This window comes from Malaclemys terrapin, chromosome 4, assembly GCF_027887155.1.
Source record: "Malaclemys terrapin pileata isolate rMalTer1 chromosome 4, rMalTer1.hap1, whole genome shotgun sequence".
NCBI lineage: Eukaryota > Metazoa > Chordata > Testudines > Emydidae > Malaclemys > Malaclemys terrapin.
In genome coordinates this window covers 72,597,227-72,614,880 of record NC_071508.1, presented here as the reverse complement: position 1 = coordinate 72,614,880, position 17,654 = coordinate 72,597,227, and the positions used below count along the sequence as shown (strand labels likewise).

At 43.8% G+C, this 17,654-nt stretch overlaps 1 protein-coding gene across 1 annotated transcript in view; it reads left to right on the top strand.

Annotated features, from left to right (window-relative positions):
* The window catches only part of ABTB2 (ankyrin repeat and BTB domain containing 2), a 192,645-nt gene that overhangs the window by 59,285 nt on the left and 115,706 nt on the right, over nt 1-17,654 (top strand). The gene's annotated exons all lie outside the window — the stretch shown is intronic.

The following is a 17,654-nucleotide window of genomic DNA, read 5'->3' as shown; positions in this document are numbered from 1 at the left end:
CGCAGGTATTTAAAAATTATACGTCAGGCCCCCAAAATCATGAGACTGGTTTAAAAGAATGAGATTTTTAAAGTAATAAATTTGGGGGAGGAGGTTGGCTTTATAATTTTTTTAAGTTTTAGGGTTTATATTTTCAAGCTTCTCCCCTCAACCATGAAGAGAAGAAGCCTTTATTTTATTTTTTAGTTAAAGCAGAGGTTCTCCCATAATTAAATGACTCCCAACAGCTGAGGTTTTTAGGAAAACACCAAGTATCCAACACCCACTATCTAATGGGGAGAATTGGCAACACTGCTTTTATTTTTTACAATACTGCTCAGAGCCCTCTGTGTGAAACAGCACGCTTTTGGATGAGTCCTGTTTTTATCCAGTTAGGGCATATGTTGGGGGGGGAGGTTCTCAAAATTTTTACATAGCATGGGCTACATCTTAATCAAGAGATTATTTCATGGACACCCTCCAGTCACAATCCTTTGGACCTCCTCCATGTCTCACCACATACATTTCTGTGTCAACTATGGTAATTGCTGATATGAGAAAAACTATATTAGAAAAGTTTTTTTTTTGTTTTGTTTTGCTTCTTTCTTTAAATGAGATTTAGTGGCTGGAAATAAGGAGGAGGAACTAGCACACTCTGATCAGACATTTTTTCTGTGGACCATGAGTAAGTGCTTTGCGGACCACAGCTAGGGGACCACTGTCATAGAAGCTAAAGAATCTTCCCACTTCTGCTGAAAACAAGCAACCAGAGTCTGTTACTTATAGAGCAATAAGCTATTTCTAAAAGGTGTCAGCTATGTAATAGGATCATCTCTAATAACATAGAACCTGCCCAGTAAATACTCTAGATGGGCATAGGAGCCTTTACGCACATTGTGCCACTGAAACAAATGACATGTGAATAGCTAAATAACATCATTAGCGTCTCTGAATCACTCACTGCCTATGCAATTACCCTGCAGCACAGAGCTGGTCCATCATGCTCCTCTCTTTTTATTCTCTAGCATGAAAACGAAACCTTTCCCACAGCACAGGACAGTTGGCCATAACTTTTTGTCAGTGTGTGTGGACCAAATCATTTAACACCTTCATTCAGCTCAGACCAGCAAGAGGCTGGTGCTGCCTACCCTAAATAGAGAGCTCTCTCTGGCTGAATGCTTCTCTTGTTAAGCTGGCTGCTTTGGTCCCCTGCTGATTATGCCAGTGTCCAGAATGGATACGAATGCTTTGTCTTCTTGACTTCTTCAAACTTTTCTAAATCTGTTGATTTACAAAAATGTGAAACATTTGAATGGACCCCGCATTTAGATTGTATCTCAGCTAGAAGCTTTTTGAGAGACCCAATCTTGTTTTTATTGAAGCCAATGGGCCTGATTCTGCTCTCATTCCAGTGTAGATCAGGAGTAACTCCACTGAAGTCAATGCAGTTATAGTGGCATAAAAACGGTGTGTATGGGATCAAAATCAGGCCACATGCAGTCATAACTAGGATGTTCTTTAACATTTGTTAAGAAATGTTAATAAAAATTGAGGGTGCTCTCTTTCCTCATTAGGCACTTGCTATTTCTGAGCACATAAGGGTGTGCATGCTTGTAACTTCAAGGTTGCTGCTCTGCAGAGATCTATTGGGGAATTTGGCAATGTAAGTACTGGATACATTACAGATTTATCCAGCTGATAAAGCTGTAGTATGTGTTCTTATTTCCCAGCCTAGGAATTTGTATAACTCTATTACATCCCCCACCGCAGTAACTATTAAATGTGCTACATACACAAGATTTAATCTGTCCAATGTGTGAGGTCAGCCAACAGTACTAAAGCTGATCAGTTTGGAGTAAGAACATCAAAGTGTCTTTTGAGCTGGTATGGAAACGATATTATTGTTACCTTAATATGCTGGGTTATATAGACGTTGTCAATGCTAAAACTATTTTCCACTGGGACCTGTGTGGGGGTTGTCTCAGATTAGAAGTTCATTAACATACAAGTTATAATGAGAAATCCTTCTGAGCACAGAAGGTACTGGAAATATTGGCAAAAGCTACATCTGATCTTCAGAATTGGTTTTCAAGGATCATGTTGATTGCTGCTTTCCTGTGTGGACCTTTTAAAAGGGATTTTGCTCTCTTCATCCTTTACATGGCACAAAATACTGTATTGGGAGAATTTTATTACTCTTTCCATTTATAGTTCTTCGGAGAATGAATATGAGAAACTTTAGGATGGTAATTTTAATCATTAGCATTGTTACTTTACATTATATTACATCAGCCCTTTACTTGTCTAGGCTTTAACTCTCCTACAATCAATCTGACTATAGCTATGTACCATCTCCTCCTCTCTCACTCACATCACCTTTTCTAGCTTCTTACATTATTCTTCCTTCCACACTGCTCCCCTCCTTTCATCCTGAGCTCTTCCCTCCCCCAAATCTTTTCCCCAGCTTTTACTATGACCACTCAAGTACTCATGGCTCACACCCGAAGCATTTGCTTGCCAGCACTACAGAATGGTCTTTGGTACAATATTCTTCTATATTTAAAGCCTTTCTAATCTGGGGGTCCACATTCATTCCTGGTGTAAAGTCACTGACATCAACTAAGTTATCCCAAGGATAGATTTGGGTCTGTCTTTCATGTGTCCTGCATCGCAATTTAAAATAGCTTATGCATTGTATCTCTTTTAACAGATTCCAAGAAAACGTTCTAGAAAACGAGGGAAATTCCCTTATTTTAGAGATACTAAATACAGTTTGTATTTTTAGTATTTTTTTGTAGGGTTTCTCACCCACATATTTCAATCAAAGTTCTTGACTCTCTCATTGTACTGATATTACCCATTGGAAAACTGAGGGGGTAGGGCAGCATTAGTGGCAGAGCCTGATACAGAAAACTAAGGTCTCCTGATGCCCTGCGTCACCTCCAAATACCCAAGCTCTCCTTTACCCCCAGTATCTACCATCTCTGAAATTCACAAGTGCCTCCAGTACATTCTTTGTGTTGATCTCTGCATATGCAGGATGTAAAGGATGAAATTTAAACTTCTTGTATTTATATTGATGGTAAAATGGGCACAGCTTTCTCTTTTAATTGCACAATGTCTATGGGGCCTGATTTTGCAGGCCTGGCTCCAGAAAAAAACTCCATAGGCTATGGTAAGGCGGTTTACTGAAGCAAGGGTTGCAGAGAGGTTAGAATTAGTAACAGTTTGTTGGCATAAATTGCATTCATTATTTTATGCTAGTGAGGGATACTGCAAGAAAAGTGCATGGGAACAAGTAAGTTAAACTACTTACGAGCAAGGCCCTGCTATAAATATTACCTGTATTAATCTCACCTTATCCCTTCCCATGAGGAAGCAGACCGGGATAATGCCCACTTAAAATCTAAAAAAGGCTGTCAGGATTTTTTCAAAAACTCCTGCTGTGCATTAGGGCATCATAGCACATTCCAACAATGATCTTGATTACAGAATCCAATAAATAGGACTTTCTTGCATTACCCTGCTTTGTGGCTAGTTCTGACATCTGCCTTTGTTAAACATTCACTCCTTGGCACTGAAGTCACTATCAAACAGGAGTGTGACTGAGTGCAGGGAGTTAACAGGTGACCCTGCACTCTGATCACTGTGACACCCATTAGATCCCCCAGAGATAGCAGATTGGGGTAATTAAAGGTGGTGGCCTGGGTGAGCTAATGAGACAATTAGCCCATCAGTTCAAGACTGATAAAGAGGCACAGGAAGACCGTACTAAGGAGAGAGAGGAATGGGATTAGCTGAGCCCAGTCTCACAGAGGCATCAGGGAAGGGAGACCCCCTACTCCTCTCAGGTCCTGAGGAGAGAGCCAAAAGTACAGGGCATATTGTAAATAGTGCTGTTAAGGTGTTGGTGGAGGGGACTCAAATGGCACAGTGGATACATAGCCAGTGGAGTCTGAGATGGTTTCTGTGGGGCTAGAAGGTAGGAGCGGACCGTGCCCTGCTATATGTGGAAGCTTGTCCTAGACTGTGATTTCCCCTATTCGTGGTGGCTGAGGACAAGACAGGGGAGCTGGTATGAGGATTTGGGCAATGGAGCAGGCTCTACAATGGCTGGTGGAGCAAGAAAAAGAGATGCAGAAGCCTGTGCATTTGTCATAGGAATCCCATCAGATGGAAAGATAGTCCCTCCTTGTGTGGCAGGCTGAGCAGCAGAAGAGCCTGCAAGAGTACGTAAAGGAACAGGCGCAGGGGCAGTAGCAACTGATATGAGGTATGGTGCGTCCTGCAACAGGGAACAGCAGTAGGACATGAGGTGAGCCCGCATAAGCGGGTCCAGCAGATGACCCCGACATATTTTAGTAACTTCTAATGTAGTAATGAGAGCCAAATGGGATAAGGGATTGTGGACCCTATGAGTGGTCCCTTTATTTGTCAGGGGAAGCCCAGGTGGCCTATATGGCCCTGAGTGAAGAGTAGGCCTGGAACTATGATGGAGAGGAGGGTGGGTGGCCTCTTATTTGAAAAATATGGACAGAAATTTCTGGCCGCTAGATGGATGGGAGATGTGCAGCCCAGGGCGTTCACACAAAAATTAACAGATTGGGTGACTTGCTAGCTAAAGCCAGATGCCCAAAATGTGTGGGAAATAACAGATATGATAAAGTGGAGCAATTTCTCCAGAGCTTCCCCAAAAGCACAGTGACCCCACAGGAAGCGGTAAAGCTTGCAGGAGAGTTTGTGGACGTGGACTTTCCCAAGAAAGCAGTCAGTCCATTTCAGGGACCGGACTTAGGGAAGGGGGTGACTTTTGCCACACCAAGGACAACCACAAAGAAAAAGGAGATGAGGGGAACTCCTTCAGGTAACCAGGGCAAGCCTTGCTACCAGTGTGGGCACCGGGTCACATGAAGTGGGACTGACCAATTATGGAATGTGGGTTCACAGAATTTTGTAGGTCGACTACGACTAGCAGAGACAGGTGGAAAAAGAAAATCCTTATCATCCCTGTAAAGGTGGGGAAGAGGTGACTGGTGGACACTGCTTCAGTTCATTGGTCTGAAGTGATTTGGTGAAGTGTGACACTCCATTGGATGTTACCAGGTGGGAGCTTAAAATTAGAATATATCCACAGCAAGGCGAGAGATCCCTAGAGATTAAGGGGAAGTTTAAGTGGAAGCAGGTCAGCATGGTAGATGGGCTGCCTCGTCCAGTTGTTATAGGGACAGATAGGAGCCCCTTCCCTTATAAGAGGAAAATGGGCTTTGGAATCCCCTGCGGCTGGAAGCGGGGTTAACAAGAAATTGGGTCAAAGGGCAAGATATAGGAAAAATCAGGAAACCCGAGACCTAAGGACACATGCCAGGAGGAAAATAGGACCTCCCAAGGTAAAGTGAAGAAGGAAGGAAACATTCAGCCCAGAGCAAGAGGTAGGAGAAAATAGTAACCCCAGCTTGCAGACAAAGATCAGAAAAACATCACCATCAGAACAGTGGGAGGAGGAATCTTGGGACCAGTCTGTGGGGCTGTGGGAGGCAGGGTCCCCAGTGGAGGAACAAAAGGAGGAATTGTAGTGGGCTCTACCCCAAACCAAAGGATGAGAGGGTAAAAGGAGTGGGGGAAAACAGGCTGCCCTTGGTGTGAGGACCTGTGGGCAGAAATGGAGTTAGGGGAGTGAACCCTACCCACAAAATGTGATTTCTTTGGGTGGGTGGAGAACGGACAATCATCCTGTGGGCAAGTGTGAGCAGAAATAGAGCCCCGCACCTCCTCTAAAGAAGGGAGGGCCTGGGGGAAAAATAGCCTCGTGGGTAGGCAAGTGTGGGGGAGGTGTGTGACAGAGTGCAGGGAGTGAACTGGTGAGCCTGCACCCTGACATCTGTTAGTTCACCCAGAGAAAGCTAATTGGGGTAACTAAAAAAAACTATCTAATCAGGCTGGGTGAGCTAACAAGCCAATTAGCCCATCAGCTGGAGACTGGTAAAGAGGCACAGGAAGGAAGTGCCAGGGAGAGAGGAACAGGGCTAGCTGAGCCCAGTGTCACAGTGGCCTTAGGGAAGGGAGACCTCTACCCTTCTTAGGGCTGAAAGCACAGGGGATGTTCTAAATAGTACTGTGGCATGGGACTGTGAAGGTGTTGGTGGAGGGAACTCAAATGAATGGCATAATGGATATACAGCTGGTGGAGTCTGCTCAGTCTGTTTCTGTGGGGCGTCAGGGCAAGACCAGATTGTACCCTGCTACAAGGAGATATAATGCACTAGAAATTAGTCTACAGTGCCTACCTCAGTGTATGCCTAGGGAACCAGAGTGACACTGCCATCTTTGTCAGCTTCGTTATGTGGCATTGGACATGTCAAATCACCTCTGTGCCTCAGTTTCCTCATTTATAAAATGGGGATAATTAACTGCCTCACATGGCTTCATTAATGTTTGCAAGTTGTTTTGGGATCCTGAGATTAAAGATGTCATAGAAAATGTTTTCAATATAGTATTACTGTCTGAAGAGCAGGAGGGAGAGAAGTTTGAGGGCCAGACTCTGCTCATTTACATGAATGTAAATCCGGAGTAACTCCACCTAAATGTGTGGTGTCACAACAATATGAGATCTGAATCTAACCTTGAACAATCTGGAGGGGAATATGAAATTCAGATCTTCCTTGGTCCTTCATTCAGGAGAAAATTGGGAGTGTTCACAAATATGTTGGATTTTTACCAGAACTTGAAAATCTTGCTACAGTATTTGCAAAACGTTGCTAATTATTGTGCCAAACTCTCATTTTCTATGAAAACCAGCTGTCTTTCTATGTTTGTTACTTACAAGCCAGATTTTCTAGTTTCACATTCTGACATCTGAGCAGTGTGGTAGTTAGAAGTTGAAAATGATCATTTTGATTTATCAAAATATAACCTATTGATACAAGTATCAGAGGGGTAGCCGTGTTAGTCTGGATCTTTGCTGCTATAGATACAAAAATATAATGGAGAAAAGCAGAAAAAACTTGGCGAGAAGTGTGAAAGTTGTTGCTGTCAGAAGGCGAGTTTGTGCTCCCCTAAGGATAGTTGTTTCATGTCTGTTTATTTAAGAATGGAGTATTACAGTGTACACTGCAGCAATCACTTTAGTGGGGAGGTGTTTCATTGCCATGCAGAGCCTTTGAGGCAATCGGAGAAAATTAGCCTTGAGCCAACACTGTACAACAATAAACGAGCAATGATACCTAAATAGCTGATGTCTAGGATAAATATAAAAAGAATAATGGAGTTGTACTTTCATTTCATTTCCGTGTACTATACTATAAACAATTGATTCAGGGAACACTATGAAATAATGTCTTTATTTTCTTTTAACACTGTTTCATTGTGTGGTGTTTTCCTGGTATGGTGTGAGGTCTTTTTGTTTTCACTACTGGTGGGCCCAGATTACAAAAACTGGCTGGATAAGAACTTTTCTAGCGTTCAAGATGTTTGGATCCATGGTTTATTAATTTTCCCTATATACTGTAAAGGTCAGTATTGGTGACACTTATGAGTAAATTTTGCCCCCTCCTCTGTAAATGTGTAGGATCCCATGTTAGCAGAACTGGCCTTGTTATATTGGGAGAGGACACAGAGAGGACACTATGTGGTGTGGCCCAGGCTTCTGGCTATTTATACGTCTGTCCTGCTTAGTCCATTCTTTATATTAGTTTTTTATTGATAAGTTAGGTATAATAGTGTTCTTACTTGTGTGGTGACTTCCTGCTTATTGCTCCCTGTTCCTGTTTGTCCTGGTTCCTGCTCCCTGAACTGTGTGTGTGTGTGTGTGTGTGTGTGCGCGCGCACGTGCAGTTACTCTGGGTCTGCTGCTATTTACCTGTGATTTGAACTGTTGTTAACTAGTTCATGGTTGTTACATGCATTGATTGACCTTCTAACTGCATGTGTGGCTTCTGTTTCCTTGTGTTTTGGGATTGTTCTGGGGTGGACCAGAGTATAACAAATAGCACTTAGGGCCAGCTTTTCTACTAGTCTTGGAGAGAGCTTTCTAAAATGTGCAACAGCAACTTACTGTTATGATGCCCTGCTTTTTTTTTTTTTTTTTTTTTTTTATCTACCACTGTATGTTTGTCTGGTGCTTTGTTTGATCTATCTGATGGGACCGCACAACAGAGCTTCCATCTCTTTCCCGTAACTTTTGGAAAAGGTTAATCTCTAGTCTGATTGATCTACAATAAAGTGGAGGTTCTTAATGGGAAATAAAATAACCCAAGAATAGTCCATGCAAAGATCTGTCACTAAATCTCCTCTTCTTAATAAGTCTGAAATACGTTTCCAGTTGTCATCTACTGAATATTTATTTGTATGCCAGGACTCCTAGAAGCCCCAACTGAGATTGGGTGCCCATGTGCTGGGCACTGTACAAGCATGTAATGAGAGACCATCTCTGCGCCAAAGAGATTACAATATAAATAGACAGGTGATCAGGATGGGCAAACGCCTGTTACCACTTCTGAAACCATTAAGTAGCAACATCAGCACAGGCCAGCACTGTAGGAGTAAGTTTTGATCGCACTTCAGCCAAGTGATCTATTACCCGCTGTCAAGTTTATCTCCTCCTTTCATGTGGTTAGTTATTTTTTGCACTGACGCTCTTTGTTTCTGTCCTAATTAGCCAAGTATAGAAGTGTTTTATAGGCCCAATAATGTTGTTGAGAAGGATTCCTTTAGACCAGTAAAATAAAACATTGATCAGTTTGTCCAACTCTCTGTGACATGCTTATTTGTACCACCTGCCTCTCTTAACATTACACTGAGTAGAAAGAGTTTTGAGAGCTTGTTCATGGAACTAATGCTCCAAATCCTGTTAAAGATCTGTGGGTATATTGTGCATATCTGACATTCCCCTCTGACAGACAAGGTGCATAAGGTAGTGTCTTTTATTGGACCAACTTCTGTTGCTTTTGAGCTGCACAGAGAACGTAATAACGACCATATTGGGTCAGACCAAAGATCCATCTAGCCCAGTATTCTTTCTTTCAACAGTGGCCATCAGAGGGAATGAACAGAACAGGTAATCATCAGGAGATCCATCCCCTGTTGCCCATTCCCAGCTTCTGGCAAACAGAGGCTAGGGACACGTCAGAGCATAGTTTTACATCCCTACCCAGCCTGGCTTATAGCCACTGATGGACCTATCCTCCATGAGCTTATCTAGTTCTTTTCTGAACCCTTAACAACATCCTCTGGCAAAGAGTTCCACAGGTTGAAAGGTACCCAGACCAGAAGAATAACTTTGTGTAGCTCAAAATCTCTCACACAACAGAAGTTGGTCCAGTAAAATATATTACTTCACCCACCTTGTCTCTCTGATATCCTGGGACCAACACGGCTACAACAACACTGCATACTCTCCTCATTCACATTTACCTTCTGCACTAATGCCTCTTTCCATTCTCACCTCACTCTATTGCCTGCTTTCTTTCCTTGTAGTGTCATCAGTTCAGTGTGATGCAGGATAGCAGCATGCACTGTGTGGGCTACTTTTTAATATTCTAGGTTACTTAACAGTACTAGTGGCTATGCCAAGGAAAGTTCACTAGATCTTTGAAGTTGCAAGAAGATAACAGTTGCATGTCTATCTGCTGTGTCGATAACCACAATAAACTCTTAATGATCAGGCCACATATATATATATATTTGTTCCTGAAGAGGCGGGTACAAAACAGCATAAAAGTGAACCACCTATTTGATTTGGTCCTTTTAGATTTGCACTTTGGCTTGTATTTTTTGTTGTTGTTGTTGTTGGGGGTGGGGGGAACCAGGGTACAGGGTAGTTTGTACAGTAAGACAAAACATTTGATGTTGGACCTTCATCTGCAAGTGTGGAGGTTCTGAAATCATGCCATTTTGTTTTGATGATCTAGAGAGTACCTGGAGTGGAACATCTTTAGGGTCATATCCTGCCTCCCCGACTACCTTCTTCCCTCTCCACCACACCCCAGTGTGACTCTCCCCAGATACAATGGAACTTCCACAGTTCCATTGCATGGGAAATAGCAGAATTGGAGAAAGATGTACATCCCAGTTCCACAAGTGCTCCTTGTGTGTTTATATAAAGGTGGTGTTGGGAAAGAAGTGGAGATCAGGCTGGTGGATTTACTGTTGGCCACCACTGGAGGCCTAGGACTTGAAGGCGCTTCTAGAGCATCAGAGCTGCAGTAGTGTCCGTGGAGCTGCTCTGTAGTCTGAGGACAAGATTTCTTCCTCTTAGTCCCCTGAAAAGATCTTCAGCACACCACTTGCTCACCTCGTGATCCAGGATTTGTTCCTTACAAATATGCTAAATAGCTGATTGCTTCATGTTAGTTGAGAGTTATCTATCTTGCCCACCTGTTTAGTCAGCATTTTGCTGGATTTGAGCAAATCTGATCAATGGAGCTGGTTTGCACAGATCAGCTGTCTGACTTCTGACTGGTTTGTGTTGTGCAGTGGGTCTGTTGGGGGGAAGAGAGGGATGACTAATCATTCCAGCCTGTAGTTACTGATGCATGACTTCAGCATAAAGACCATCAGGAAGGAATCTCAGTGATAAGATTAAAAAGATACAGTGTGGGCGACTGCATGGGAAGAATCTTCAAAGGGCTGATTTGAAGTGCATCATTGGAGAGTTTAAAATGCCTATGTCAGCTGAGCAAGCGTGAGATCAGTTAGTCTTTATGGCCTTCTGGTGAGCGCACAGTGTCTTTCAGAAGCTGCTGTTTGAATACAAGAGGCCCTTTAGGCTGGTGGTACAGAATCGTCCTGAATAAAACACATTTTATATTTTATTAACAAATCAACAACCGGCGGATAGTAGCGAAACAAACATTGCTGTCTTTAAAAAATGACTTCCTGTTGGAGGATGGCTTCTCTTTGTAGGAATCTGATGGCCCCTGAAAGGTCAGTTAATCTGGATGACTGCAAATGTTCAATCTTGGCCTTCTTGTGTGTTACTGGGAGACTGCCAGCTACCATATAGTGGCAGAATTGTCTCTGGGGCTCAGCGCCCTACCTTATAAGGGTTAATTTTGTCTTCCTTTCTGAACACAAAGGAATAAAATGAGCTTCAATCTCTTGATTCTTTATTTTCCCCCTCTGTTTCCCATGTTAATTCAATTTGACAGCCTGGTAAACAGGATTTGTCAAATACTGTAACCTTAAGCAACACTGATATTAAAAATTGTGCTTTAAATTTATGTAATCCAGATGTGAATGCCAATAAAACAGCACGATGAAATGAAATGTCAGACTTGGGGGGAGGGGAAAGAGTACCTTTTGCCACTTTTCCACGTGGCATAAACTACAGAGTAGGATTTCATAAATTACATTAGCCCCTGAGAATAGAAATATTTTTTTGTAGTATCAATGCAAGTGGGAAGTAGTGAGTTTTTTAGTATTTTGTCGTAACTGATCTTCAGGACATATTTTATTTAATGAGAGATTTAGTTGATATTGAAAAGGCTTCTATTTCTGGAGAGACGAGGTGACTCAAGGGACTGTAATAAGTTAAGGAGCCTTCCACTGCTGGGTTGCTGATTTGGGTACTGTGACGATCCCCTGGTGTTATCTGGACCGGTGATCTGATAGGTCACTCCAATCCTTGACTCTGAGAGCCAGCCTTACCCTGCTCTGCTGTGAGAACCCCCACTCCTAGGCTGTTCACGCACAGCGTCGGGTATGTAAGCTGCTCCTTGGATTGTGCAACTGAATGACACTAGCCAATATCTCCGGTCCAAGACACAACCCTAGGAACCTCCATTTTGCAATGTCCAGTTATGCCTGCTGGACACTGCAAGCTTATGAGTTTTGTCAATTTATTATCCCAAGGGGAGTCGCTGACACACTTCAAACCAAACGCACTGCTTCAGGTAGAATAAACAGAATTAACTACAAAGCTAGATTTTAAGCGTTGATAAGTCAAAGCATAACAAGTCGGGTTTGGCCAAATGAAATAAAAGCAAAACACATTCTAAGCTGATCTTAACACTTTCGGTGTCCTTACAAACTTAGATGCTTCTCACCATAGACTGGCTGCTCTTCAGCCAGGCTCTCCACTTTGATCAGCGCTTCAGTTGCTTGGTGGTGATGTCTGTAGAAGGAGGTGGAAGAGAAAGGAAGAGCATGGCAAACATCTCTCCCTTTTATCAGGTTCTTTCTTCCCTCTTGGTTTTGCCCCCCCAACCCTTTCAGAGTCAGGTGAGCATTACATCATTGCAGTCCCAAACTGACCAAAGGAAGAGGGGGGACTCCCTCAGTCCAACAGATCCTTTGTTTCTGCCTAGGCCAGTGTCCTTTGTTCCTGTGAGGCTGGGCTGGGTTTGTCCCATACATGCCCTGACAAGGTGTAAACTGCCTCTCTGCTCTTGGAAAGTTTTTACCTGGGCTTCTTTAAAGCCATGAGGACATGTTTTCAGCCTCATAACTATATACGTGAACGTACATCCTATAACATTACTGTAACTAACAATGATGCTCAGTGCATCATGAGCCTTCCGAAGACACCCAACATGACAAACTTTCCCTTGGATACTATACAATCATTTTAAAAGGATGAACATGGGGCTGCTGGGTGTTCCCCTGAGGCACAGAGTATCACAATTGAAAAGGCTTCTATTTCTGGAGAGACAAGGTGACTCAAGGGACTGTAATAAGTTAGGGAGCCTTCCGTTGCTGAGTTGGGTCTTCAGTACCGACCTGTGGAGAGTCCCTCTCACCAGTGTCCTGTGTGAAATGAGTTGAGTTGCTAATCCCATTTTTCTCAGCCATACGTTCACATCACACAGCCCGCCACCAAAATGGCCACTGTTTGGCCACCTTGTTGGTAGTCTCAACAGAGAGGCCAAGGACTGAATAAACTTGGTGCCTGAAAAGATTACCCTGCTGGAGTAGGGCTAAGGGACTCTAAAGGAGTAGCACGAGGAAGCTTGCGCTGCTGATGCTGCTATCTGTGCTGTATTTGTCCTGTGGGGGATGTGGATTTCAGTGTCCAGGCTGGGAATGTGACAAAAACGAGGAAGCTAGTTAAATGGAAATTAAAAGGAACAGTCACACGTGTGAAATGTCTGCAGACAGCATGGAAAATATTTTAAAAACACTGTAATGGACTCAGACTAAATGTATACCCCAAATAAAAATAACTATAAAAGGACCAAAAAATGCCATCATGGCTTAAAAACAAGAGAGTAAAAGAGGTGTTTACAGGCAAAAAGACTTCCTGAGAAAAATAGAAAGGGGAGAAACTCTGGCAAGTCAAGAGTAAAAGTATAATTAGGCGGCCAAAAAATGAATTTGAAAACACAAACTAATAACCAACACTTTTTAAGTAAAGCAGAAGCATAAAGCCTATCAAACAGTCAGTGGGGCCACTGGATGATTGAAGTGCAAAAAGCAGCACTGCCGGAAGACAAGGCTGTTACAGAGAAGCAGGAGCGGCCCTGGACAGCGCTGCAGTGGCCTGGTGGCTCCAGCAGGGCCTGAGCTCCTGCCGCTTGGCACGGAACTCGCAGCCCCGCCCCAGCCTTACCACGCGGCTCTCAGCGGGAGGAACTTAAGCCCCGCTGGAGCCACCATGCCGCTGCAGCACTGTCCAGGGCTGCTCCTGGACGTGGCGCGCTGAGGCTCCAGGAGAGGGGGGAGGCGGGGGTAAGCCGCATGGTATGAGGCCGGGTCCGGGGGGGGGTTGGATAAGGGGCAGGGAGTCCTGGGGACAGGGAGCAGGGGAGGGGGTGTTGGGTGGGGCAGAGGTTCTGGGGGGTGGTCAGGGGACAGGGAACGGGGGAGATTGGGTAGGGGGGGAAGGCGGAGGGAGCCTCAGATTCTCGTGGGGGGCCCCTTGAGGCCTGGGGAAAATTGCCCCACTTGCCTCCCCCGGGCGGCCCTGGAGCTCACAGCCCCCCCTACCTTGCCGGTGGCTGCTCAAGGCAGCAGGTCTGGGGAGCTGAGCTGCCGGCAGCTCGGCACGCTGTGGCTCTGGGGGATGGGGGGAAGTGGGGAAGGTCCCAGCTGGGACTTGTGGGGGACAGGACGGTCCCGCGGGCCGGATGTGGCCCATGGACCAGAGTTGTTTGCCCACCCGCCTGGCCCTTTAGCAGCTGGTTCTCCACCGGCATCTAAATTTAGCAACCAGTTCTTGTGAACCAGGGCGAACCGGCTCCAGCTCACCACTGCTCCTAGGCATAGGGGCAGCCAGGGGGCTCCACATGCTGCCCCCACCCCAGGCACTGGCTCTGCAGCTCCTGTTGCAGCTCCCTTTGCGCTCGGGGCAGCGTGCAGAGCTGCCTGGCTGTGCCACTGCTTCCGGGAGCCGCCTGAGGTAAGCGCCTCCCGTAGCTTGCACCGCCTCCCGTGCCCCTGCCCCTGCCCTGATTCCCCCCGCCCTCCAAATCCCTTGATCCCAGCCTGGAACACTCACCTGCACCCCAAGCCCCTCATCCCCATCCCAGAGCCCACACCCCCAACCAGAGCCCTCACCCAGGGCAAGGGTGTTAGGGTTGCCAACTTTCTACTCGCACAAAACCAAAGCAGATATCTGCAGGTTTGCAGGACTCTGCAGATGACTGAAGGGCAGCTAATGTGATGCCATTTAAAAAAAGAAAAAAAAGAGGCTCCAGAGGCAATCCTGGCAATTGCAGGCCAGTAAGCCTAACTTCCATACCAGCCACATTGGTTGAAATTGTAGCGAAAAACAGAATGATCAGACATATTGACTCTTCCCCAACAAATCATGTTCATCTATGTGGCTTTTTAAAAATAGAAATCCTGCCTCACCAATCTATTAGAATTCTCTGAGGGTGTCAACAAGCATGTGGACAAAGGTGGTCCAGTTGATATAGTGTATGTGGACTTTGACAAGGCCCCACACCACAGGCTTGTAAGCAATCAAGGGATAAGAGAAAAAGACAGAAAACAAAGGGTAGGAATAAATGATCAGTTTTCATAGGGGAGAGAGGTAAATAGCCGGTCCCCCAAGGATCTGTTCTGGGGCCAGTGCTATTCGAAATATTTGTAGATTATCTGGCAAAGTTTGCAGATAATACAAAACTAGCTAAGTCTAAAGCAGACTGCAAAGAGTTAAAAAGGGATCTCACAAAAGTGGGTGGCTGGGCAACAAAATGACAGATGAAATTCAATGTACAAAGTAATGCACATTGGAAAACATAATCCCAACTATACATATAAAATGATGGGGTCCAAATTAGGTGTTACCATTCAAAAAAGAGATCTTGGAGTCATTGTGGATAGTTTTCTGAAAACGTCCCCTCAATGTGCAGCAGCAGTCATAAAAAGCTAACAGAATGGTAGGAGCCATTAGTAAAGGGATAGATAATAAGATAGAAAATATCATAATCCCAGTACGTAAATCCATGGTACACCCACACCTTGAATACTGTGTGCAATTCAGGTCACCCCATCTCAAAAAAGGTCTATTAGAATTGGAAAAAGTGCAGAAAAGAGCAACAAAAGTGAGTGGTGATATGGAACAGATTCCATATGAGGAATGATTAAGAAGACTGGGACTGTTCATCGTGGAAAAGAGATAACTAAGGGGGGGTGCATATGATAGAGGTCTATTAAAATCATGAATGGTGTGGAGGAAGTGAATAAGGAAGTGTTATTTTCCTCTTCACATAACACAAGATCCTTGAGTCACTCAATGAAATTAATAGGCAGCAGGTTTAAAACAAACATGAGGAAGTACTTCTTCACCCAATGCACAATTTACCTGTGGAACTCCTTGCCAGGGGATGTTGTTAAGGCCAAAGTATAACTGCATTCAAAAAAGAATTAGATAAGTTCATGGAGGATAGGTCCATCACTGGCAATTAGCCAAGATCATAGAATTGTAGGACTGGAAGGAATCTTGAGAGGTCATTTAATCCAGTCCCCTGCACTCATGGCAGGACTAAGTATTATCTAGACCATCCCTGACAGGTGTTTGTCTAATCTGCTCTTAAAAATCTCCAATGACAGCGATTCCACAACCTCCCTAGGCAATTTATTCCAGTGCTAAACTACCCTGACAGGAATTTTTTCCTAATGTTCAACCTAAACTGCAATTGCTGCAATGTAAGCCTATTTCTTCTTGTCCTATACTCAGAGGTTAATGAGAGAAATTTATATCCCTCCTCCACGTAACAACCTTTTATGTATTTGAAAACTGTTCTCATGTACAGACTAAACAAGCCCTATTTTTTTCAGTCTTCCCTCCCAGGTCATGTTTTCTACACCTTCATTTTTGTTGCTTTTCTCTAGACTTTCTCCAATTTGTCCACATCTTTCCTGAAATGTGGTGCCCAGAACTGGACATAATACTCTAATTGAGGTCTAATAAGTGTGGAGTAGTGTGGAAGAATTACTTCTCATGTCTTGCTTACAACACTCCTGCTAATACATCCCAGAATGATGTTTGCTTTTTTTTTATTAAGCAACAGTGTGACACTGTTGACTTATATTTAGCTTGTGATCCACTATGACCCCCAGATCCCTTTCCACAGTACTCCTTCCTAGTCAGTCATTTCCCATTTTGAATGTGTGCAACTGATTGTTCTTTCCTTAGTGGAGTACTTTACATTTGTCCTTATTGAATTTCATTTTATTTGGTTCAGACCATTTCTCCAGTTTGTCTAGATCATTTTCAATGTTAATCCTATCCTCCAAAGCACTTGCACACACACCCCAGTTTGGTATTGTCCGCAAACTGTATAAGTGTACTCGCTATGCCATTATCTAAATCAATGATGAAGATATTGAACAGAACTGATCCCCATGGGACCCCACTTGATGTGCCCTTCCAGCTTGACTTGGAATCACTGATAACTACTCTCTGGGAACGTTCTGGATCCACTTTATAGTGGCGTCATCTAGTTTGTTTATGAGAAAATCATCTGAGACAATATCAAAAGTATTATTAAAGTCAAGATATACCACATCTACCACTTTCCACCCATCCACAAGTCTTGTTACCCTGTCAAAGAAATCTATTAGGTTGGTTTCACACAATTTGATCTTAACAAATACATGCTGACTGTTACTTATCACTGTATTCTCTTGTAAGTGTTGGCAAATTACCTTTTGGGGTACTGTAGGTAAGCTGACTGGTCTGTAATTCCCTATGTTGTCCTTATTTCCCTCTTCATAGATTGGTGCTATCTTTGCCCCTTTCCAGTTCTCTGGAATCTTTCCAGTCTTCCATGATTTAGATAATCGAAAGATGGTCAGGGACACAATCCCCGTCCTCTGGATGTCTCTAAACATCTGACTGCTGGAAGCTGGAATTGGATGACTGGATGGATCACTCAACAATTGCCCTGTTCTCTTTTTCCCTCTGAAGCTTGTGACACTGGCCATTGTTGTAAGACAGGATAATGGGCTAGATGGGCCATTGGTCTGACCTAACATGGCTGTTCTTATGTTTTACAAACAGAATTAACAAATAAGCAACAACCTCTCTATTTCTTCAACATTAATTCTCTTCAGTGTCAGAGCTTAGAAGATTATAATGGTAACTAAGATTCCAACTTGCAATTAATTCCCTCCACTCCCTTTGGTGTTGTATTAACCTTTCTTCTACAAAAAGGAGAGTATTGAGTAAACACTGGTTTTAGGAACACAAACTGAATAGATCTGGACCAGATGATAGTGATCGAATAAGATGA